Raw genomic sequence first — 24,361 nt, forward strand, 5'->3', positions numbered from 1 at the left:
TCAGAACCGGACATTGTCGTAGGTCCGAAGTGCCTGAAATCTGGAACCATGGGTGTTGGAACTCGAGGCGAAGGGCGAACTCGTTTGAGATTGAAAGAAAGGAGTAAGGCCTTGGTCTCTTTATAAGAGGTTGAATACCAAGGGCCTTCCCCGTGACCGTTTGGGACTCGCCTTTGATCGAGAAAATATACCAACGGGTACGGTTGGGTTACCCACGCCCGTATTGATGAGAATCCCGGAATAAGGGGACACGATCTCTGCTTTAACAAGACGTGCCAAGGAAACCGCCTCGCTAAACGCGCTGAGGTGGGACAATAAAATGATTCGAATAAAGACTTGGCCATGGTGTGATGTCACGCTACGGAATACGTCAACAGATTAGATTTGTGTAAATATTATTCTCTCTATGGCAATATGTGGAAACTTATTTTGTAGATCCGGACACTACCTTTGTGTTCAAAATCTTCTATGAAGTACTTGGAGGAGGAACCCACCTTGCAATGCCGAAGACAATCTGTGCGCCAGACTCGTCGTCATTGAAGCCTAGTTCAGGGGCTACTGAGGGAGTCCTAGATTAGGGGGTGTCCAGATGGCCGGACTATACCTTCGGCCGGACTCCCGGACTATGAAGATACAAGATTGAAGACTTCGTCCCGTGTCCAGAAGGGACTTTCCTTGGCGTGGAAGGCAAGCTTGGCGATACGAATATGTAGATCTCCTACCATTGTAACCAACTCTGTGTAACCCTAGCCCTCTCCGGTGTCTATATAAACTGGAGAGTTTTAGTCCGTTGGATGAACAACAATCATACCATAGGCTAGCTTCTAGGGTTTAGCCTCTCTGATCTCGTGGTAGATCTACTCTTGTACTACCCATATCATCAATATTAATCAAGCAGGGCGTAGGGTTTTACCTCCATCAAGAGGGCCCGAACCTAGGTAAAACATTGTGTCCCCTGCCTCCTGTTACCATCCGGCCTAGACGCACAGTTCGGGACCCCCTACCCGAGATCCGCCGGTTTTGACACCGACAAGTGCAAAGATGCTTTTATCTCTAAGTATTTTCCTCCCACTAAGATCATCTCTCTTAGAAACGATATTATGAATTTTAAGCAACTTGATCATGAACATGTTGCACAAGCTTGGGAGAGAATGAAACTTATGATACGTAATTGCCCTACTCATGGTTTGAATTTGTGGATGATTATACAATTTTTTTATGCCGGACTGAATTTTGCTTCTAGAAATCTTTTAGATTTGGCCGCGGGAGGCACTTTTATGGAAATCACTTTAGGAGAAGCTACTAAACTCCTAGATAATATTATGGTTAATTATTCTCAATGTCATAATGAAAGATCTACTAATAAAAAGGTGCATGTGATAGAAGAAATTAATGTTTTGAGTGGAAAGATGGATGAACTTATGAAATTATTTGTTAATAAGAGTGTTTCTTCTGATCCTAATGATATTCCCTTGTCTACTTTGATTGAGAATAATAATGAATCTATGGATGTGAATTTTGTTGGTAAGAACAATTTTGGTAACAACGCGTATAGAGGAAATTTTAATCCTAGGCCTTATCCTAGTAATCCCTCTAATAATTATAGTAATTCCTACAACAATTTTTATGGAAATTATAATAATATGCCCTCTGATTTTGAATCTTATATTAAAGAAATTATTACTTTGCAAAAGAATTTGAATGCTTTGATTGAAGAAAAATTGCTTAAGATTGATGAGTTGGCTAGGAACGTTGATAGAATTTCTCTTGATGTTTTTTCTTTGAAACTTAGATCTATTCCACCTAAGCATGATATCAATGAGTCTCTCAAATCCATGAGAATTTCCATTGATGAGTGCAAAGAAAGAACCGCTAGGATGCGTGCTAAGAAAGATGCCTTTATAAGAGCGTGTTCTTCTAGTCCCTATGAAAATAATGATGAAGATATAAAAGTTATTGATTTGTCCCCTATTAAATCTTTGTTTTTCAATATGAATCTTAATAATGATGGGACTGAATATGATCCACCTTTACCTAGAAGACGTTCTAAGAATTCGGAATTTTTTGATCTTGATGCTAAAATTGATAAAAGTGGGATTGAAGAAATTAAAACCCTAGATGTTGCTAAACCCACCATTATGGATTTCAAGGAATTTAACTATGAAAATTGCTCTTTGATTGATTGTATTCCCTTGTTGCAATCCATGCTAAATTCTCCTCATGCTTATAGTCAAAATAAAGCGTTTACTAAACATATCGTTGATGCCTTGGTGCAATCTTATGAAGAAAAACTTGAATTAGAAGTTTATATCCCTAGAAAGCTTTATGATGAGTGGGAACCAACTATTAAAATTAAAATAAAATATCATTAATTCTATGCTTTATGTGATTTGGGTGCTAGTGTTTCCACGATTCCAAAGACTTTGTGTGATTTGTTAGGTTTCCGTGATTTTGATGATTGCTCTCTAAACTTGTACCTCGCGGATTCCACAATTAAGAAACCTATGGGAAGAATTAATGATGTTCTTATTGTTTCAAATAGGAATTATGTGCCCATAGATTTTATTGTTCTTGACATAGATTGCAATCCTTCATGTCCTATTATTCTTGGTAGACCTTTCTTTAGAACGATTGGTGCAATTTTGATATGAAGGAAGGAAATATTAGATCCCAATTTCCATTAAGGAAAGGCATGGAACACTTTCCTAGAAATAAAATTAAATTAACTTATGAATCTATTATGAGAGCCACTTATGGATTACCTACCAAAGATGGCAATACCTAGATCTATCCTTGCTTGTTATGCCTAGTTAGGGGCGTTAAACAATAGCGCTTGTTGGGAGGCAACCCAATTTTATTTTTATTTCTTGCTTTTTGCTCCTGTTTAGTAATAAATAATTTATTTAGCCTATGTTTTGGTTGTATTTTTTGTGTTTAATTAGTGTTTGTGCCAAGTATAACCATTGGGAAGACTTGGGGAAAGTCTTGTTGAACTTGCTGTAAAAAACAGAAACTTTAGCGCTCACGAGAACTACTGCCATTTTTATTCGTAAAGTGCTATTTAGTTAATTCTTTTTGCAGATGATTAATAGATAAATTCATCACGTCCATCAATTTATTTTATAATTTTTGGGGTTCCAGAACTTGCGCTAGCTACAGATTACTACAGACTATTCTGTTTTTGACAGATTCTGTTTTCCGTGTGTTGTTTGCTTATTTTGATGAATCTATGGCTAGTAAAATAGTTTATAAACCATAGAGAAGTTGGAATACATTAGGTATAACACCAATATAAATAAAGAATGAGTTCATTACAGTACCTTGAAGTGGTATTTTGTTTTCTTTCGCTAACGGAGCTCGCGAGATTTTCTACTTTAAGTTTTGTGTTGTGAAGTTTTCATGTTTTGGGTAAAGATTTGATGGATTATGGAACAAGGAGTGGCAAGAGCATAAGCTTGGGGATTCCCATGGCACGCCCAAGATAATCTAAGGACACCTAAAAGCCAAATCTTGGGGATGCCCCGGAAGGCATCCCCTCTTTCGTCTACTTCTATCGGTAACTTTACTTGGAGCTATATTTTTATTCGCCACATGATATGTGTTTTGCTTGGAGCTACTTGTATGATTTGAGTCTTTACTTTTTAGTTTACCACAATAATACTTTCTGTACACACCTTTTGAGAGAGCCATACATGATTTGGAATTTGTTAGAATACTCTATGTGCTTCGCTTATATCTTTTGAGTTATGTAGTTTTGCTCTAGTACTTCACTTATATCTTTTAGAGCACGGTGGTGCATTTGTTTTATAGAAACTATTGATCTCTCATGCTTCACTTAGATTATTTTGAGAGTCCTAAATAGCATGGTAATTTGCTTAAAATCCTAATATGCTTGGTATACAAGATTAATAATAAAACTTTCTTATGAGTGTGTTGAATACTATGAGAAGTTCGATGCTTGATAATTGTTTTGAGATATGAAGATGGTGATATTAAAGTTGTGCTAGTTGAGTAGTTGTGAATTTGAAGAATACTTGTGTTAAAGTTTGTGATTCTAGTAGCATGCACGTATGGTGAACCGTTATGTGATGAAGTCGGAGCATGATTTATTTTTTGATTGTCTTCCTTATGAGTGGCGGTCGGGGATGAGCGATGGTCTTTTCCTACCAATCTATCCCCCTAGGAGCATGCGCGTAATACTTTGCTTTGATAACTTGTAGATTTTTGCAATAAGTATATGAGTTCTTTATGACTAATGTTGAGTCCATGGATTATACACACTCTCACCCTTCCACCTTTGCTAGCCTCTCTAATACCGCGCACCTTTCGCCGGTATCATACACCCACCATATAGCTTCCTCAAAACAGCCACCATACCTACCTATTATGGCATTTCCATAGCCATTCCGAGATATATTGTCATGCAACTTTCCACCGTTCCGTTTATTATGACACACTCCATCATTGTCATATTGCTTAGCATGATCGTGTAGTCGACATCGTATTTGTGGCAAAGCCACCGTTCATAATTCTTTCATACATGTCACTCATAAGTCATTGCATATCCCGGTAAACCGCTGGAGGCATTCATATAGAGTCATATTTTGTTCTAAGTATCGAGTTGTAATTGTTGAGTTGTAAGAAAAATAAAAGTTTGATGATCATCATTATTCGAGCATTGTCCCAGTGAGGAAAGGATGATGGAGACTATGATTCCCCCACAAGTCGGGATGAGACTCCGGACGAAAAAAAAAGAGGCCAAAAAAAGAAAGAAAAAAGAGAGAAAAGGCACAAATAAAAAATGAGAGAAAAAGAGAGAAGGGACAATGTTACTATCCTTTTACCACACTTTTGCTTCAAAGTAGCACCATGATATTCATGATAGAGAGTCTCCTATGTTATCACTTTCATATACTAGTGGGAATTTTTCATTATAGAACTTGGATTGTATATTCCAATGATGGGCTTCCTCAAATTGCCCTAGGTCTTCATGAGCAAGCAAGTTGGATGCACACCCACTTAGTTTCTTTTTGATCTTTCATATACTTATAGCTCTAGTGCATCCGTTGCATGGCAATCCCTACTCACTCACATTGATATCTATTGATGGGCATCTCCATAGCCCGTTGATATGCCTAGTTGATGTGAGACTATCTTCTCCCTTTTTGTCTTCTCCACAATCACCATTCTATTCCACCTATAAGTGCTATGTCCATGGCTCACGCTCATGTATTGCGTGAAGATTGAAAAGGTTAGAGAACACCAAAAGTATGAAACCATTGCTTGGCTTGTCATCGGGGTTGTGCATGATTTAAATATTTTGTGTGGTGAAGATGGAGCATAGCCAGACTATATGATTTTGTAGGGATAACTTTCTTTGGCCATGTTATTTTGAGAAGACATAATTGCTTTGTTAGTATGCTTGAAGTATTATTATTTTTATGTCAATATTAAACTTTTGTCTTGAATCTTTCGGATCTGAATATTCATACCACAATTAAGAAGAATTACATTAAAATTATGCCAAGTAGCACTCCGCATCAAAAATTCTGTTTTTATCATTTACCTACTCGAGGACGAGCAGGAATTAAGCTTGGGGATGCTTGATACGTCTCCAACGTATTTATAATTTTTGATTGCTCCATGCTATATTATCTATTATTTTGGACATTATTGGGCTTTATTTTCCACATTTATATTATTTTGGGACTAACCTATTAACCGGAGGCCCAACCCAGAATTGCTGTTTTTTTGCCTATTTTAGTGTTTCAAAGAAAAGGAATATCAAACCGAGTCAAAACGGAATGAAACCTTCGGGAATGTGATTTTCTCAACAAACAAGACCTAGGAGACTTGGACCCTACGTCAAGACACAAAAGAGGAGGCCACGAGGTAGGGGGCGCGCCTACCCCCCCCCCCAGGCGCGCCCTCCACCCTCATGGGCCCCTGTTGCTCCACCGACGTACTCCTTCCTCCTATATATACCTATGTACCCCCAAACAATCAGATACGGAGCCAAAAAACTAATTCCACCGCTGCAACTTTTTGTATCCACGAGATCCCATCTTGGGGCCTGTTCCGGAGCTCCGCCGGAGAGGGCATCGATCACAGAGGGCTTCTACATCAACACCATAGCCCCTCCGATGAAGTGTGAGTAGTATACCTTAGACCTACGGGTCCATAGTTATTAGCTAGATGGCTTCTTCTCTCTTTTTGGATCTCAATACAATGTTCTCCCCCTCTCTTGTGGAGAACTATTCGATGTAATCTTCTTTTTGCGCTGTGTTTGTTGAGATCGATGAATTGTGGGTTTATGGTCAAGTCTATCTATGAACAATATTTGAATCTTCTCTGAATTCTTTTATGTATGATTGGTTATCTTTGCAAGTTTCTTCGAATTATCAGTTTAGTTTAGCCTACTAGATTGATCTTTCTTGCAATGGGAGAAGTGCTTAGCTTTGGGTTCAATCTTGCAGTGTCCTTTCCCAGTGACAGCAGGGGTAGCAAGGCACCTATTGTATTGTTGCCATCGAGGATAACAAGATGGGGTTTTCATCATATTGCATGAGTCTATCCCTCTACATCATGTCATCTTGCTTAAGGCGTTACTCTGTTTTTAACTTAATTCTCTAGATGCATGCCGGATAGCGGTCGATGAGTGGAGTAATAGTAGTAGATGCAGGCTGGAGTCGGTCTACTTATCTCGGATGTGATGCCTATATACATGATCATGCCTAGATATTCTCATAATTATGCTCAATTCTGTCAATTGCTCAACAGTAATTTGTTCACCCACCGTAGAATACTTATGCTCTTGAGAGAAGCCACTAGTGAAACCTATGACCCCCGGGTCTATCTTTATCATATTAATCTCCTACTACTTAGTTATTTCCTTTGCTCTTTACTTTTCCTTCATTTTACTTTGCATCTTTATCACAAAAATACCAAAAATATTATCTTATCATATCTATCAGATCTCACTCTCGTAAGTGGCCGTGTAGGGATTGACAACCCCTATTCGCGTTGCTTGCGAGGATTTATTTGTTTTGTGTAGGTACGAGGGACTCGCGCGTAGGCTCCTACTGGATTGATACCTTGGTTCTCAAAAGCTGAGGGAAATACTTACGCTACGTGAGGTAGTGCTCAAGAGGTAGTGCTCAAGAGGTAGTGCTCAAGAGGTAGTGCTCAAGAGGTAGCAGCGCTTCGCGCCCGTCAGCCAGCGGACTTCGTGTCTGCACATGACAGCGCTCCGCATCCATTAGCCAGCGGACTTCGTGTCTGCGCCCACTAGCCGGCAGACTCCGTGTCTGCGCCTAGCAGTGCTCCGCTCCCATTAGCTAGCGGACTTCGCATCTGTGCACGACAGCTCTCCACGCTCATCAGCTGGCAAACTTTGCGTCCGTGCCTGGCAGCGCTCCGTCCCTATCAGCCGGCAGACTCCACGTCCATGCACGGCAGCGCTCCACGCTCATCGGCTGGCAGACTTCGCGTCCGCGACCGGCAACACTCCACGCCCACCAGCCGCTGTACTCCGTGTCCGTTCCTGGCAGCACACCACTCCCGTCAGCCGGCAGACTCCGCATCCACGCACGGCAGCGCTCCGCGCCCATAAGCTGACTGACTCCGCGTCCGTGCCCGACAGCGCTCCGTGCCCATCCATCGGCAGACTCCACCTCCGTGCCCATCAGCCGGTGGACTCCTCGTCCACGCCTAGTGGGGACCCTCTCCCATGAGCCATCGGATCCCGTGTTCGCACTTGGCAAGACTCAAACCGCAGAACAAGCATGAAGACATGCTGAGAAAATGACATCACCATCCATGACAAATCAGAAGGTTGGGAAGGTTCGACCCAGCTGCAGCGCAGCCGACCCAAACCTTGGGGGCTACACCCAGTGGGTGTGCTGGCACGTCCCCACTGGAAAAAGTTGCCCTGGCTAAGGCCCGCAGGCGGCTACCATCGACAACTTCAAAGACAAAACAACGAGGACCCTCCGGCCGGCTTTTCAAGTCATTCGGATGCTCGGGGCTAATGTCGGGGGAGTAACCCCCAGTATGCCAAACCCCATGAATCAACAAAACCACCAAAGAAGAAATCAGCAAGAAGATCGGCTGCCAGAGACCTCCCATGGCCGGCTGCAGCCCTGGCCATCTTGGTCAGGTGCCAAGCTAGGCCTGGCCATGGCCGGCTACTCTCTTCAGCCCTAGCTGGCTGCCACTCGTGGTTCTCATGGCTGGCTGCTAGGGGCTGCCATGGCATGCCACGATCGGCTGCTCTTGGGCAGCCATGGTGGTCGGTTGCCCCCAGGCTAGCCATGGTGGCCGACTTCCCTTTGCCATGGTGGCTGGCTGCCTCCTCTCTATTTGCACTGGCTATGGAAAGTCAACATCAGGCATCCCATTGGACACGAGCAGAAGACATTGTGGCTGATAGACCGTAGAGACCACCATAGCGCTACAGACGGGCACTATTGACCACATAGTGCGACCCACTACGTGACTTCAGAGGACAAGACGGAGCAGCCAACTGGGTCCCATGACACCCCCTTTTTACTCTCTCCCTCACTCTCTTGTCCCCTAGGCACCATGCTTATAAGGTGACCCAAGAAGCTTTCATGGGGATGGTGGGTTGTCCACTCATTCACACACACACACACAAGGGAGAGAGCAGAGCAGAGCCTAGATCCCTATTATTATTCCTCTGATACAACTCTAGGAGCAACCTTGTACACCATGTGTTGGGGATATTACTACCAGTATGACCCGCCCAGGAGGGGCCGGGTCAGCCCTAATGGCGGGTTACATAAGAAGCCCAATATACAGTCAAGATGATAGATTATTAAACATATAGAAAGCCCAAAGGCCTCGGGCCGGCATAAGGCCCGTTATTATAAACCGCCATATGGGCAGCAAGACTTTTAAAGAAAGGCATGTAAAAGAAGTCACCAAGCCGGACACGGTTATGAGCCGGCTGGGACTCTGTAGGCCACCGGGCGTCAACCCGTGTATATAAGGAGACGACCCGGTGGCGGTTTAGGGCAAGAAAACAACCAAGTCGATAGCCAAGCCGGCGAGTTAAGCCTCTTGGAGATCGAAGCCTCAGCAATACCAATCCCAACTAGACGTAGGCTTTTACCTTCATCGTAAGGGGCCGAACTAGTATAAAAACCCTCTCGTGTCCTTTGTCCCGATTAACCCCTTTAAGCTTCCTAGTGCGATGGCCCTACGATTAAGTCCTTGCTCTAGGACATCTGTCGTGACAACTCCACGACAGTTGGCGCCCACCGTGGGGCCAGCGTACGATGGATTTGAGTTCTTAAAGGGCAACTTCGAAGGGCTCAAGGGATACGCTGTGGGCCGGATGACCAAGAGTCATCGCGGCAAACTCTACATCGACAACGAAGGCTGGGGCCCCGAGGCCGTCTCGATCGAGTACGGGTACCGGGTCCCCTTCGGTGGAATTCACGTCTTCATCGGCCGGATCGGCGAGACAGGCCCTGAGCCGGACGTCCACACCGATCTTGTCGAAACGGCTCAGCGCGCCGGGTCTGCCCGTGTTCAATCTGTTGTGAAGCATGCCTTTGTAGGCTGTGTCCATGGCGGTGAATACTCCAAAGGATCGATGGAAGGCGGGGAGACAGCCATCTGCTCCAATACTGCATCATCAACAGGTGAAACGGACTCGTTGTACCAACTGCAAGACGGCATGCTCGGGGGCTGTTCTGATGGAAGCAGTATTCCAGACCCTCTTGAGCCGACGAATTGGGCTGGAGTCTTCATGGCAGGAACGCAGCCCGGGCAGAACTCCACCGCAACAATAGCGGCAGCCACCGGGTCGGCAGCGGCCGGGTCATGGGACCCCGCACGCCCCCGGCTCAGGTTCTAATGGACCTCATGGATAAACTGACGGCTCTGTTAACCGCTGTGGTAGAATCGGCGGATAAAGCCCAGCATGATGCGGAAGTGGCACGCGTATGGGAGGAGATGGTGCAAGCAAAGGAAAATCTAGCCACGGAAGAAACCCGGATGGTAGCAGAACGAGCGGCTCTGGATGCTCGTGCCCAACAGCTTCAAGCAGAAACTTTCCGGCTCTCGGTGGATCTTAATGCATCGAACGAGGTCATGAGGAGGAGGCATAAGAAAACTCAGTCGCGTCTACCTCTAACGCTGGATCCGAGGAACCTGTTCCATACACCCGGAGCTGGGGGGAGCAACCCGCCGGAGGCAAACCGGGTCGCAACACCCGGTGCGCTGATCCAGCCACGCACCATGGAGCCGCCTCGTGTAAATACAGCTCCTCCTCGTTATATAGCGACTCCTCCGGGTCACTTCTCCAACCCCATGGAGAACCTCGTCGCAGCGTCGGCCCGTTTGGCAGCTCTCCAAATGGAAGGCGACTCACCAGCAGCCATTGAAACCTGGAGGGTAAGAGAACTACTTCAGACAGCTTTGGCTCAGCAGGATGCATACTCTTATAGTCGAGACAGGATTCATTCAACCCCTCGCCCAAGCCGGAGCCCAAGCTACAGTAGGCACATGGAATCCACAGAAATGTCAAGTAACGCTCAGCGCCACAACCGGCCGTATAGGCATGAGCCGGTGCGGGCGGATCAAGAGAGGATTCGTCAAGAGGCGGAACGACCGGCTCAGATAGCGGCAGAGCAGGCGGCTCACCAAACCTTTCCGGCTTATCCAGCAACCTCGGTTGAGGCAGGAGTGGACACGAGAACCGGAGGCGTACCTTGCTTGGTACCAACCATACGCAATGTGCGGTTGCTGAAGGATTTCAAGGGGCCTCGTAAGGTGCCTAACTACACGGTCGGCCTACAGCCGGGGGCTTGGATTGAGAGTTATGAGATGGCTATGGAGCTATTGGATGTGAGTGACGCTGCAATGGCCAAGTACTTTACCATGATGTTAGATGGAACAGATCGGACATGGTTGAAGGGATTGCCACCCAATTCCATCGGCTCATGGGCAGAGTTGAAAGCGCGGTTCATCCAGAACTTTAAGGATACATGTAAGCAGCCAATATCGATTGTGGACCTGACCAATTGCAAGCAAGAGGATGGAGAATCCACAATCCATTGGGTGCGCTGAGTCAAGGAGATAATACATTCATCTGATAAGATGGATGCCGGCTCAACAGTTTTGATGTTGGAGAAAAATTGTCGTTTTGAACCTCTAAAGCAGAATTTGGGACGGCTTAAAAGTGACTGTAATGACATGGGGACATTGATGGCGGCTCTTGTCAAGTATGCTGACTCTGATACCACCAAAGACCCGGTGTCTAATGAAGAAAAGGCAATGAAGGGAAAGAAGAATGGCAATGGCAAGGGTCACTAGTATAACCCGGCGAATCAAGGAGGTAATAAACATAAGGCTGATGAGTTTTTGCTAAACTAACGCACAGGGTAATCAGCGGCGCTAAGGCAGGCAACCCCCTCGGTCGGGCGGGTCAGGCCCTACCCTTGAACAATTGTTGAATGAACCTTGTCTGAAACACGGTACCCATGAGAAGCCGGCCACCCACATGTGGAAGGACTGCACGATCATGAAGGCATTTAAAAATTCAAACGCATTTGATGGGGGGTCATGGCCCAGGTGGCGGTTCAAGTGGCGGCGGCTTTCATGGCCCGGGCGCCGGTTCAAGTGGAGGAGGTTTTCACGGTCAAGGTCATCCTGGTCACCAAGGCGGATATAATCAGCAACCCGGCCAAGGGAATCAGCAGCAGAAATCCGGTTATCAGAGCAACCCGAAGGAGTTGAGTAGTGGTCAGTATCATGTATTTACTACTAGTTTATGCAAGAGGGACCAGAAGCTTCACAAGAGGGCCGTCAATGCCGTGGAGCCGGCAATTCCACATTATCTACGTTGGTCAGAGCAGCCCATTGCGTGGAGCAAAGAGGATCACCCACCCTGGGTTGATAATTCGGGTCACTTGGCCTTGGTAGTGGCACCTCAGGTTGGTGGGTATAAGTTTACTAAGGTACTCATGGATGGAGGCAGCAGCATCAACATCCTTTACTATGAGACGTTCCGCCGGATGGGATTAGCGGACAAGAATCTTAAACAATCCAACACTATTTTTCATGGTGTGGTACCCGATAAGTCAGCATACCCAGTTGGTAAGATCGAGCTGGAAGTAGCCTTTGGGGATGAGTATGACTCCAGAGCAGAAAAATTAACCTTTGAAGTGGTTAAAATCAAAAACCCATATCATGCTCTGTTTGGGCGGCCGGCTTATGCCAAATTTATGGCTCAGCCGTGTTATGTATATTTGCAACTCAAGATTCCGGGTCACAAGGGCATCATTACAGTTCATGGGAGCCGGAAGATAGCCTTGGAATGTGAGGAAGGGGATGCTGCCTATGCTGAATCTGTTTGTGCAACAGAGGAGTTGAAATTCTACAAGGATCATGTTGACCCGGCGGACATGACGTCATTAAAGAAACCGACGACAGAGCATGAGCCAGAGTTAAAGTTCAAATCAGCTGATGATACTAATATGGTTGATTTTGTGCCTGGCGATTCGTCCAAACAGTTCATCATTAGCGCAAACTTGGATCCAAAATAGGAAAGCGCGCTCATCGAGTTCATCCGTGAGAACCGGGACATCTTTGCATGGAAACCTTCAGACATGCCGGGTGTCTCGAGGGAACTCGCTGAGCACACTCTTAATATCGATCCAAAGTTTAAACCTGTTAGACAGTTTCTCCGGCGGTTCAATGAAGAAAGGCGCAAGGCCATCGGAGAAAAGGTGGCCTGGCTCTTGGCAGCCGGGTTCATTGTGGAGGTCTTTCACCCAGAATGGTTAGCTAACCCGGTGCTGGTACTCAAAAAGAATGGCACCTGGCGTATGTGTGTGGATTACACAGACCTGAACAAAGCATGTCCGGCTGATCCTTTTGCTCTTCCCCGTTTTGATCAGATCATTGATGCTACGGCAAGTTGCGCACGGTTGAGTTTTTTAGATGCTTACTTTGGTTATCATCAGATTAAGATGGGAGTCAAGGATCAAGAGAAGACGGCGTTTATAACTCCTTTTGGGGCTTTTTGCTGTGTGTCTATGCCCTTTGGACTTAAGAGTGCCAGGCGACTTACCAATGGTGTGTACAGAATTGTCTTCACAATCAAATTGGGCGCAATGTTCATGCCTATGTGGATGCTATAGTGGTGAAATCCAGGGAAGAAGAAACCTTGGTCACAGACCTGAAGGAGACTTTTGATAATCTCCGGGTTTACAAAATGATGCTTAACCCGGCCAAATGTGTTTTTGGAGTGCTGGCCGGCAAGCTCCTGGGTTTTTTGGTGTCTAACCGAGGTATTGAAGTTAACCCGGAGAAAATCAAGGCAATTACATCCCTAGCCAAACCAACCTGCATCAATGATGTTCAGCGACTGGCGGGTCATGTGGCTGCTTTGAGCCGGTTCATAAGCCGGTTAGGGGAAAAGGCTATGCCTCTGTATCAGTTGATGAAGAAAACAGATGTTTTTGTTTGGAGCGATGCTGCGAACGCTGCCTTTGAAGATCTGAAGGCACAGCTGGCTGAGCCGCCGGTTCTGGCTGCTCCAGTTGAGAAAGAACCTCTATTGTTATACGTGGCTGCCAAGTCATGGGCTGTCAGTGTGGCTACGGTGGTAGAGCACAAGGAGGCTGGCAAGGAGCATCCGGTTCAGCGGCCGGTTTATTATGTCAGTGAAGTGCTAATTGAATCTAAGCAACGATATCCACATTGGCAGAAGCTGGTTTATGGGGTGTTCATGGAAAGCCGGAAGCTTAAGCATTACTTTCAAGGACATCCAATCACTGTGGTTAGCTCTGCTCCTTTGGGAGACATCATTCAAAACAGAGAAGCCACAGGGAGAGTCGCCAAGTGGGCAATTGAGCTTGGGTCTCATGGGCTGAAGTATGTTCCACGTACTGCGATTAAGTCTCAAGCTTTGGTTGACTTCATCAATGACTGGACAGAGATGCAGATGCCAGAAGAGAAGCCGGACAACACATATTGGACTATTCATTTTAATGGATCCAGGCAATTGGAAGGCTCGGGGGCTGGAGTTGTATTAACTTCCCCACGAGGTGATAAATTTTGTTATGTGTTGCGGTTGATGTTTTCATCCACTAACAACACAGCAGAGTATGAAGCATTGCTCCATGGTCTTCGAGTGGCAAAGGAGATGAGCTTGAGCCGGGTTAGATGTCTTGGTGACTTAGATCTAGTGGCTCAACAAGTATCTGGCAAGTGGGATTCCAAAGACCCTCTCATGGCGGCTTATCGCCGAGAGGTCGATGCTGTTGCAGGATATTTTAAAGGTTATCAGGTGGAACATATTGACCACCGAAAGAACAAAGCAGCTGATGCATTAAGCCGGCTGGGGTCGCAGCGTAAGCCGGTACCACCCAACACCTCTTTAGATGTTTTGCATAACCCCTCTGTCAAGTTGCCCACAGAAGAAAATTTGGTTGTTCCTGATCCGGAGGCGCAGTTAGTGGCGGCTCTTCATGTCATCCCAGATTGGACAGTGTCGTTCCTGGCTTACATGACCCGGGGAGAGTTGCCAGCAGATGAGACTCTGGCTCGGCAGATAACCCGGCGATCTAAGTCCATGACAATTTCGATGGAGAGTTGTTTCATCGTAGTGTTTCCGGAGCGTTCCAACGATGTGTTTCCCCCGAAGAAGGTCAATAAATTCTTCGTGAAATCCATGAAGGCGATTGTGGTCATCATGCCGGGTCAAAATCTTTAGTGGCCAAGGCGTTTCGTCACGGTTTTTACTGGTTGACGGCTCATGCTGATGCAGAAGATCTGGTCAGTAGATGTGATGGATGTCAAAAGTTTGCACGACGAGCGCATGTGCCGGCTCAGGAACTCCGGATGATTCCAATCACTTGGTCATTTGCAGTATGGGGGCTTGACATGGTAGGACCTTTCAAAAGGTCTAAGAATAAAAAGATGCATCTCCTAGTAGCGGTTGATAACTTCACTAAGTGGGTTGAGGCGGAGCCTGTGAGTAAGTGTGACGTAGCCACGGCGGTTCAGTTCATGAAAAAATTTATCTTCCGTTTTGGTTTTCCACACAGTATCATCACAGACAATGGCACCAATCTGTCTAAAGGAGCTATGGAAGAATTTTGTGAGCGAGAGCACATCCAGCTTGATGTTTCTTCGGTAGCTCATCCTCAATCCAATGGTCAAGTAGAGAGAGCCAATCAGGAAATCTTGAAAGGGCTAAAACCCCAGCTTATGGTTCCTTTACAGCGAACACCGGGTTGTTGGGTCGAGGAGTTACCTTCAGTGTTATGGAGCATCAATACTACACCCAACAGGTCTACGGGTTACACACCCTTCTTCATGGTTTATGGAGTAGAAGCAGTATTGCCCAGTGACATCCGTCATGACTCGCCCCATGTGGCGGCTTATGTTGAAGCTAACAATGAAAAATCCAGACAAGATGCGCTTGACTTGTTGGATGAAGAAAGAGACTTAGCAGCAGCGCGGTCAACAATTTATCAACAGGACCTGCGTCGTTATCACAGCCGCCAGGTTAAGTCCAGGACCTTTCAAGAAGGCGACTTGGTGCTTCGGCTCATCCAGGATCTGTCAGACGCGCACAAGCTATCCCCGCCTTGGGAAGGACATTTTGTGGTCAGTAAGAATTTAAACAATAGGTCATATTACCTCATTGACGTTCGAGAGCACCAAGACTCACGTAAGTCGGAGGAAGAGACCCGCCGGCCATGGAACATTGCTCAACTCCGGCCATACTACACATGAGCCACCGGCTCTCATCATGTACATACGTTCACCTTGTATATACTATGATAAGCAATAAAGTAAGACCATCGGTCTCTTTTCTTTTCAAAGACTATGCATCTTTATTATTATTATTTCTTACAAATGACTATTAAGGAGCTGATCATATTTGAATCAAGTTTAACCTTTTTGGTCCAGCTCAGGATCGTATCCGAATCCAGCTGCAAATCTCATGGTCACTTGGGGGCTTCCTGTTCAAACATAGGTCGTATTCGAACGAAAGAGAACATAGCTATCGTAACCCTCTTGATCGGCTCAAGGCCAAACTCACTTGGGGGCTTCTTGATCGTATCCGAATCATAGCTCAACCCCTTTTGAGTCCGACTTGGATCGTATTCGAATCAGGGTCGTTAAAAACCTCTCAAGGTCATTTGGGGGCTTCCTATTCAAACATAGGTCATATTCGAACCAAAGAGAACATAACTGTCGATACCCTCTTGATCGGCGCAACGCCAAAGCCACTGGGGGCTATATGGTCATATTCGAACCTTAGCTTAACCTCTTTGGTCCAGTTTACTGATCGTATTCGAATCAGAAACCCCCAACCTTTTGAAAACAGAGTTAAAATTATATTATTATCCGTTGCTTTCCTTTGAGTTCTTGTCGTTTCAAATAAGATAGCCTAGTTTTCTTCGCCGGCTCAATTATTGGACAACACAGCCGCCGTGGTTATTCAAGCCGGTGGTTCAAGGATTCAAAGGTATGAGCTATTAAGTTATGATGATCATTGAGTAGTCAAGGAGTATTAACTCTTCATGCATATTGAATTATCAATTCATCACCCGGGTTATTTAAACCGGCAATCTCAGGATCAACAAGGAAAAGGTATGTTTTTGCTTATACGTGCTTACCTGCTGCGTTAACTCAAGAGTTAGTATTAAACCTTATCCTTTATTTACATTTTTCCCTATTTTTTCTTGTTGAAGTAACTTTATGGGTTGTACATTAGGGGTTTAAGCCTAGTCGTTTCTAAACCGCCTTGCCAGTCTTTTCCTTGTATTCACAGGAACAGAGTTCAACCATTGCAGAAACAAACATTAAATAATGCATACATTGACATCTGAAACACAGATTCACATATAAGTATTTTGTGCACGATGGCACAAACAAACAGGCAGTGTTTTAGCAGATAAGTTATTACAAGGCTTTATAAAGCCTATGAAGATGATCATTGTCCCTCCCTCGCCGGCTCAACATCTGGAATCTGCTGGAAGTTGGGTTTTGACCAGTCATAACCGTTCATGGCGACAAATTCAGCTTCGTCGTCAATCAGGCCGACCGGGTCAACCTCCGGGGCAAATGTGTCTTCTCTCACCAGTGGGATCGAGTCTGTTACTTTATAGGAAGGAGGGGCCATCTTCTTATTCTCACTGTCAAAACCCGGCTGGTACTTGTCCACATTGGTATCATCTCCAAGGCTAGTCGCCTGAGGCCGGACTTCACGGACGCAGGCTACAAAGTCATCCTGATCAAAAGGAGACCCGTCATCCTTCACAGTAGGATAGCCCCTTGCCATGTCTGCCGGGTCTAAATCTGGCACCCAAGCCTTGGAGCGGCTTAGGGCAGTCAAAGCTCCGGCTCGCGCGCAGGAGCATTTCACTTCTTGGAATCTGGCAGGGAGAATGGACAGCTTCTTCAGGACGTCACTTATCCGGTTAGACCCTTGATTAGTAGGAGAGATGGCAGCCAGAGCTCATTGTGCGCCGATATACAATTATGCAGTTAAAGTATATACTGCCTTCATCTTAATCAACGGGTCTTGGTTCAGATTCTTACTTCGCGGACCTGCATATATTTTTCACAGAGTCAGTTGGCAGATCATATTCCGGTTTGACAAGAGAAATATATGAAAAATCAAACCAGGAAGCTTTCCAAAGATAGCAGCGACCATCTGAGACACCCGGCCCTTTAAACCGTTCAGTTCGGTTGATATTTCCTTCAGAGCTGTTTCGGTTGTCTCAGCTCGCCCGGTCAGAAGTATTTTCTCATCTACCCAAGTTTTCTCTTTGGCAGCAAAGTTGGTCTTCAACTTCTCCATTTTAGAAAGGCTTATGTGCAGTTGGGAGGTGGAAGACTTGATTTCTGATTCCTGGTTCGCTAGCCGGGTCTTTGCGTCAGTCAATTGAGAGTTCAGTTCAGACAATGCATTCTGTGGAAACATTCAGATAAGTCAAGACTTGGTTTCAAAATCCAGTATCCAATTTCAAGATTCAAGTCTCAAGTACTTTATGAATAAACCACTTGACACTTGGGGGATAATGTATGCCAAATCAAATTTTTACGACTCTACCAACATATTTGAAGTCCCAAGTCCTTTACAAAGTAATAGCACTTGGCACTTGGGGGCTAATGCACGCAGTTCAGCAAGTTTTTCAAGGTTAAACTGGAGTGTTAAGTATTTTGAAGGTGGTTTTAAATTCTAAAAGTACTAATTCATTAATGTTCAAAATAAACCGGTCCTTGGGGACTATGGGTGAAGTCTTGTTTCTATCAGGCAATGATTCAGAGGTAACAGTCTCGGCCTATATTTTAAGTCTACAGGTTATTCCGTTTCTCTCATAAATCTAAAGACTTGGGGGCTGAAGGAATATTGGTAAACCGGAAATAACATACCTCATACTTCAACTGAAGTTGCTTGACCATCTCGATCTCAGACTCACGACTGGAGTGTACATGACTGAGATAGCCGGATAAGATATCACTGGCATTAAGACGGTCGTAGTTGGCAACATCAAAGCGAACCTTTTGCCTTTCCAATGCTTCTTGCTTAGCTGTGCATCGAGCCAACACCGTTGGGTTCCTAGGCTCAACAAAGCGACTCCCGGTAATTTGAACATCTTGAACACGTGGAGACGGCGGGTCAGTTGAGCTTGACGGTCCAACTGTGGAAGGATTCATAGTGGTGTTGTCAAGGGACGGCTCCGAAGGATTTTCCTCGTTGATAATAGGCGGGTCTTCTGGGGTGGCTGTTAACGGAGAAGGCGGCCTAGCCGGCTCAGATGCTGGTACTGGCGGGTCTTCCGCCTGTTTAGTCACCTTCGATTTCTTGGATTTAGCCTGGCCACTAAAGAATAATATGGCAGAATTGTCAGCGTAAAGATACAATTGAGCAACCTGGAAGAAGGAAGGAGTTCTGATTACCCAGGAGCAGTCTTGAAAGCTGGCATTTGTGTTTGAGATGAGTCATCTGAAGAACGAGACACCTCCTGAAAGGATAAAGGAAAGAGTTAAAAGAATTGTAAGGAGCGGGATTCATTAAAACGACTTAAAGACATTAATAATTAAACCTCGTTCGGGCGTTTCCGAGGGGTCTGTTGAAGGACAACAGACGGTTCATCCTCAATTCAAACTTCACGGTGGCTTTCATGTTGCTGCTTTTTCAAATGAAAGTGGGGATCCAAGTGAGCTAAAGGGTTAGAAAACCTTACTTTACGGATCACTCGTCGAACTTTGTGTCTTGGTAAGGGCTCTGAGTCGGAGGAAATGATAGTTACCTCTACTTCCTCGGCCTGACTGGCGCTAGTGTCGTCCTGGTAAGGATCAGTGTCAATAAGATTGTTAAAAAATTGGCCAAGAGAGTCAAGGGCTACCTCCGAGTCAGACGTGTCATCAAGCTTCATTAAATCTTCAGCAGTGGTTTTCTTCTTCTTCTTTGATTTCCGGGATGTTCTCTTGGCGTTCATGGCGGCGAGTATCGCCTTCTTGGCAGCTTCGTGATCATATTTCACTTTCCAAAAGTCAGAATTGGCCTACAAAGACAAGAGGAATGATCAATAAATAAACAAATACGACTAGACAAAATACAAAGGAAAAAGGATCAGCGTATCCTTACTTCTGGTACCGGGTTAAGCATACAAAAGGGACTTAACCCAACAACACTGAAGTCTCCATATTGTGCATTTACCAAAAGGTTTGACATTGCGACAATATCCTCTTCAGTTAGATCAACCGGGGAATGACAGAGTGAATCATTCGGTTCTCCGCCATATTCATACATCAATTTTGAACGATGGCTTAATGGGATAATCCGCCATGAGATCCAACAGCGGGTTAGATCGACTCCGGTTAAACCGTTCCCCAGTAAACCGTTGAGTCTTCTGATAGATGGAAGCAACTTCTTGCGTTCAGCAACGGTAAGTTTATCTGGCAGAGCGAACTTGGCGTCAAGACGATCGGGGCGGTAACCCGGCAGTGGCTTCTCATTGGCAGGTGAGATGTCCTGACAGTAAAACCAAGTTTGATTCCAATCCTTTGGGTGACTTGGCAAAACTATGAGAGGGAAAACAGCACCCTGCCGGCGCTGAATTGAGATGCCTCCAAGCTCTAAGCTAAGGCCATTGGTGCACTCGTTCTGCCGGTTCAGATAGAAATACTCTCTAAATAGTTCCACAGTCGGCTCTTGCTGAAGATATACCTCACAGAGCACTTGGAAGTTGCAAATATTGGATATGGAATTGGGCCCGATATCCTGAGGATGGAGTTTGAAAAAGTGAAGAACTTCTCTGAAAAACTTTGAACCAGGCGGTGAGAAGCCCCGGTTCATGTGGTCAGTAAAGACAATTACTTCACCGGCTTTTGGATTTCCTCTTCCGGGTCAGGAGCACGATAAGACATGATGTTTTGTGAGGGCAGAAACCCGATGAGGAAGAACTTTTTTAAACGCTCCTCGGTTATGGTTGAGGGGACCCAATTGCAGATGGTGGGTGTTTTTGACGGCATGGTGTACAAGAGACTGAAAAAGAAAAAAAACAACTTGCCGATTCAAGTTTACAGCAAATTAACAGTTAAAGGTTGAAGGTGTAAAACAAGTTACGGCGACTTAACTAAGGGCTAATGACATATATGGAAAAGAAAGCCGGCACGGTAAGCCGCCATGACTACCGATCCTATCAGAAAACAGATTCAGCTAAGTGTTGGCATAAACAATTTTCACCAAGCTATCACTATTATTTTGGATCAAATGGCTGTTCTAAAAAGGAAATATTCTAGACCTAAAACCTGGTACAGATGAGTTCGTCGTCTATAAAGAAGCATCTATACAGAGAAAAAGAGATCTACTGATATCAGAAATGAATGCCAAACATCTACCGCGTGAGTTATATCTCTTTTTTGGATCAAAAGAAGTTGCGGAGGAGATCTACAAGATGATCTGTGGCGAACAGGTGAAGAACACTGAAGAACTCGCAAACCTAGAACACATCTGGGTGCGTAAGAGAGAAGAAACTTACAAGATGTAGGCCTGCCGCGAAGAGTCACCGTGTTCTCTGGACGGACTCAGGGTGATGCAGCGGCCAAGCTTGACGACGACGATCAAAGTTGCAACGGCGGCGGAGTTCGAGCAGCGGCGGTGGTTGCGAGAGGAAGAAGATGAGGGAGAAAGGAGAATGAGAAGGACCGGCTGCGTGCCTATTTATAAGGACAGATGCGAACAGACGGGCGCGAAAATCAAGGGAGAACCAGATAATGGATATCCAGCTAGATAGACGCCTCAACTCTTGGGAAGCATTAAAGATCAAAGATCCGTTGGAAGATGACATCATGAAAGTTTTTGTGTTTTCAAAAGATGATGTCACGACGGGTTACAAGGTTTTTTCAGGCAGAAGATGGATTTCGTCTAAGTATTGAAGATTGACAAAGAACAAGGTTCAGAGTCAACCTGGGGCCTAATGTTGGGGATATTACTACCAGTATGACCCGCCCAGGAGGGGCCGGGTCAGCCCTAATGGCGAGTTACATAAGAAGCCCAATATACAGTCAAGATGATGGATTATTAAACATATAGAAAGCCCAAAGGCCTTGGGCCGGCTTAAGGCCCGTTATTATAAACCGCCATATGGGCAGCAAGACTTGTAAAGAAAGGCATGTAAAAGAAGTCACCGAGCCGGACACGATTATGAGCCGGCCGGGACTCTGTAGGCCACCGGGCGTCAACCCGTGTATATAAGGGGACGACCCGGTGGCGGTTTAGGGCAAGAAAACAACCAAGTCGATAGCCAAGCCGGAGAGTTAAGCCTCTTGGAGATTGAAGCCTCAGCAATACCAATCCCAACTAGACGTAGGCTTTTACCTTCATCGTAAGGGGCCGAACTAGTACAAAAACCCTCTTGTGTCCTTTGTCCCGATTAACCCCTTTAAGCTTCCTAGTGTGATGGCCCTACGACTAAGTCCTTGCTCTAGGACATCTGCCGTGACAACTCCACGACACCATGTGTTCATCAGATCAATGTAGGAGTAGGGATGTTAACTCCACACGAGGGCCCTGAACCTGGGTATGTCACGTGAGCTGTTACCCGATCCTGTCCGGGATCTCCACTGTAGCCTTGCTCTCACTTCTCTTAGCCGTCCCATGGCATCTGCCATGCAAATAGCACGACAATGATGGATTACATGGAAGCTCCAAAACACTTGATGTACAAGAAAAGTGGACGGAGTCATGGAGGGATCTACCTCCACCTATGTAGCCGACTAGGATTTGTAACCCTAGGACCCCCGGGTATGGTATATAACCCCGGGGTGGGCTCGTAGATAGACACATTACAATCCCTTGGTACTTTGTACTTTGTATACATCCCAATGCAACAAACAAAGAGTAGGACATAGGGTATTATCTCCTCCACGAGAGCCCGAACATAGGTAAAAACCCTTGTTCCTGTTTCACCCTACCAAGTCGGCTAGTTAGGATACTGTACCAAGGTATCTACCCGAGACAACTCCGATAGTGGTGGACCATGCAAATCCTACTAGGTGAACACTGCGGCTTAATGGGAATCAAGATGGACGCTCAAATGGGTTCCAACAAGACCATCATGGCGTGTCAGATGCTCATTTTCCGCGTCACCACATTCATCGCTGACTGGGCCGACCACCTCGACCTGGTCGAGACATTTACTCCAAGTTGGATTGTTAGATTTGGCAATCTAGAGTACTCCATGGATTCCCTTAGAGAGTTGATCCTCTAGGGTTTGGTGTCAAGACAGGCCCAGGAGTAGCAGAAACCGGGTTTTCTGGATTCGACCTGGGAGATTCTAGAAGAAGTCGAATTTACTAACCCATCCACCACGCATGTCATCGCCAACATAGAATATCTCATCGAGGTCCTCGAGGGAGCCATGGAGGAGGCAGAAGACATGGAAGAGGAAGTCACCGAGTCTGCGGATAGCCGACCTCCAGTCATGGTGCCCTCACATAAGTGGCAGACGATCTCTACCTACGATTGCTAGATGGTCGACATGCCAAACGCCAGTCTGGGCAACGATAAAAACAACCGTAACGACCCTGATGGTGACCCTGAGAGGGAAAACTAACCACATGGTGAACCATGCGACAAGGTGGGGGAACCTCGGTCGATGAGGTGAGGGAACCTTGGTCGGTGCCTGTCGCCGGCACCGCAAATGTGGAGGCGCTGCGCATCGGACTTGAGGTCCATGATGTTCGCGACGCAGAGGACAATGACGGCAAAGAGAGCCGCACGACTAGTGAGGGAGCAAGCTCGCGCCACTCGGAGCATGGTGGGGATTATCAGTTCCTCCTCCTCATTGGACAGCGACATGATGAACAATGATCAACTTGCAGCCAACGCCTACACCAAGGACAACCGCCACTCTCGAGACCCCAAGGGAAGCGGCCTGCGAGGAAGTGGTTCACTCTGGCCCGCTTCCTATGTTTAAGTACTTTTTAATCTTGCATTTTAGTTAAGTTATGAGCTTATCTATGTGCGATGACCCTTTTGGACCGGCTGATATTAACTTATCTATGTTGGATTCTCCTATCTATGTCTGATTATTGTGTTTGTATGGACGATCCGCGTAGCGTGCATGTTTTTGTATGGATTTGGGTGTGAACATATGGGGGTTGCGGTTGTTGACAGGGACAAAAGGATTGTGTCCCATCACTTACCGCAATCGCATGTGACCTCGTCCGCAAGCGTATATGACCCCAAATTAGGCAACAAGGGTTGTTGATGCTTTTACCACGAAAGTGGATTTTTGAAGCCCGGGTGCCTTGGAGGAACCTTATTCTAAATAGTTTATTAAAAATCATATTTAAAGTTTCAAAAAATTCTGAAAAGAATTCTATGTGTTCGTATGGATGTATATTACATATATATAAAGTTTGGTGATAAGATAAGTAAACATGTGAGCTATACAAAAGTGACAAATTGGCGATTTCTAAATAGTGAAAATACGCATTGTTCATATTTCCAAAATCATAATTTTTGTCCTTCTTATGTAACTCACATGGTTATTTATTTAAGCATCAAAATTTCCATATGTGTAATATACTTTCTCCGCTTTTATTTGCTCCACATATTAGGTGTGACCTAAGTCAAACTTTATAAGGTCTGACCAAGTTTATCGGAAACAATCTAAACTTTCACGATAAAAAAATATTGTATGAAAATATATTGAATGATGATTCTAGTGGTATTGATTTGGTTTTGTGGATGTTAATTTTTTGTATAAACTTGATCAAAATTTAGAAAATTTGACCCGATACAAAGCTAATATGAAGGGAGTACATCCATAAACATGTTGATTTTTTAAAA

The sequence above is a fragment of the Triticum urartu genome, chromosome 5 (genome assembly GCF_003073215.2).
Source record: "Triticum urartu cultivar G1812 chromosome 5, Tu2.1, whole genome shotgun sequence".
Lineage (NCBI taxonomy): Eukaryota > Viridiplantae > Streptophyta > Magnoliopsida > Poales > Poaceae > Triticum > Triticum urartu.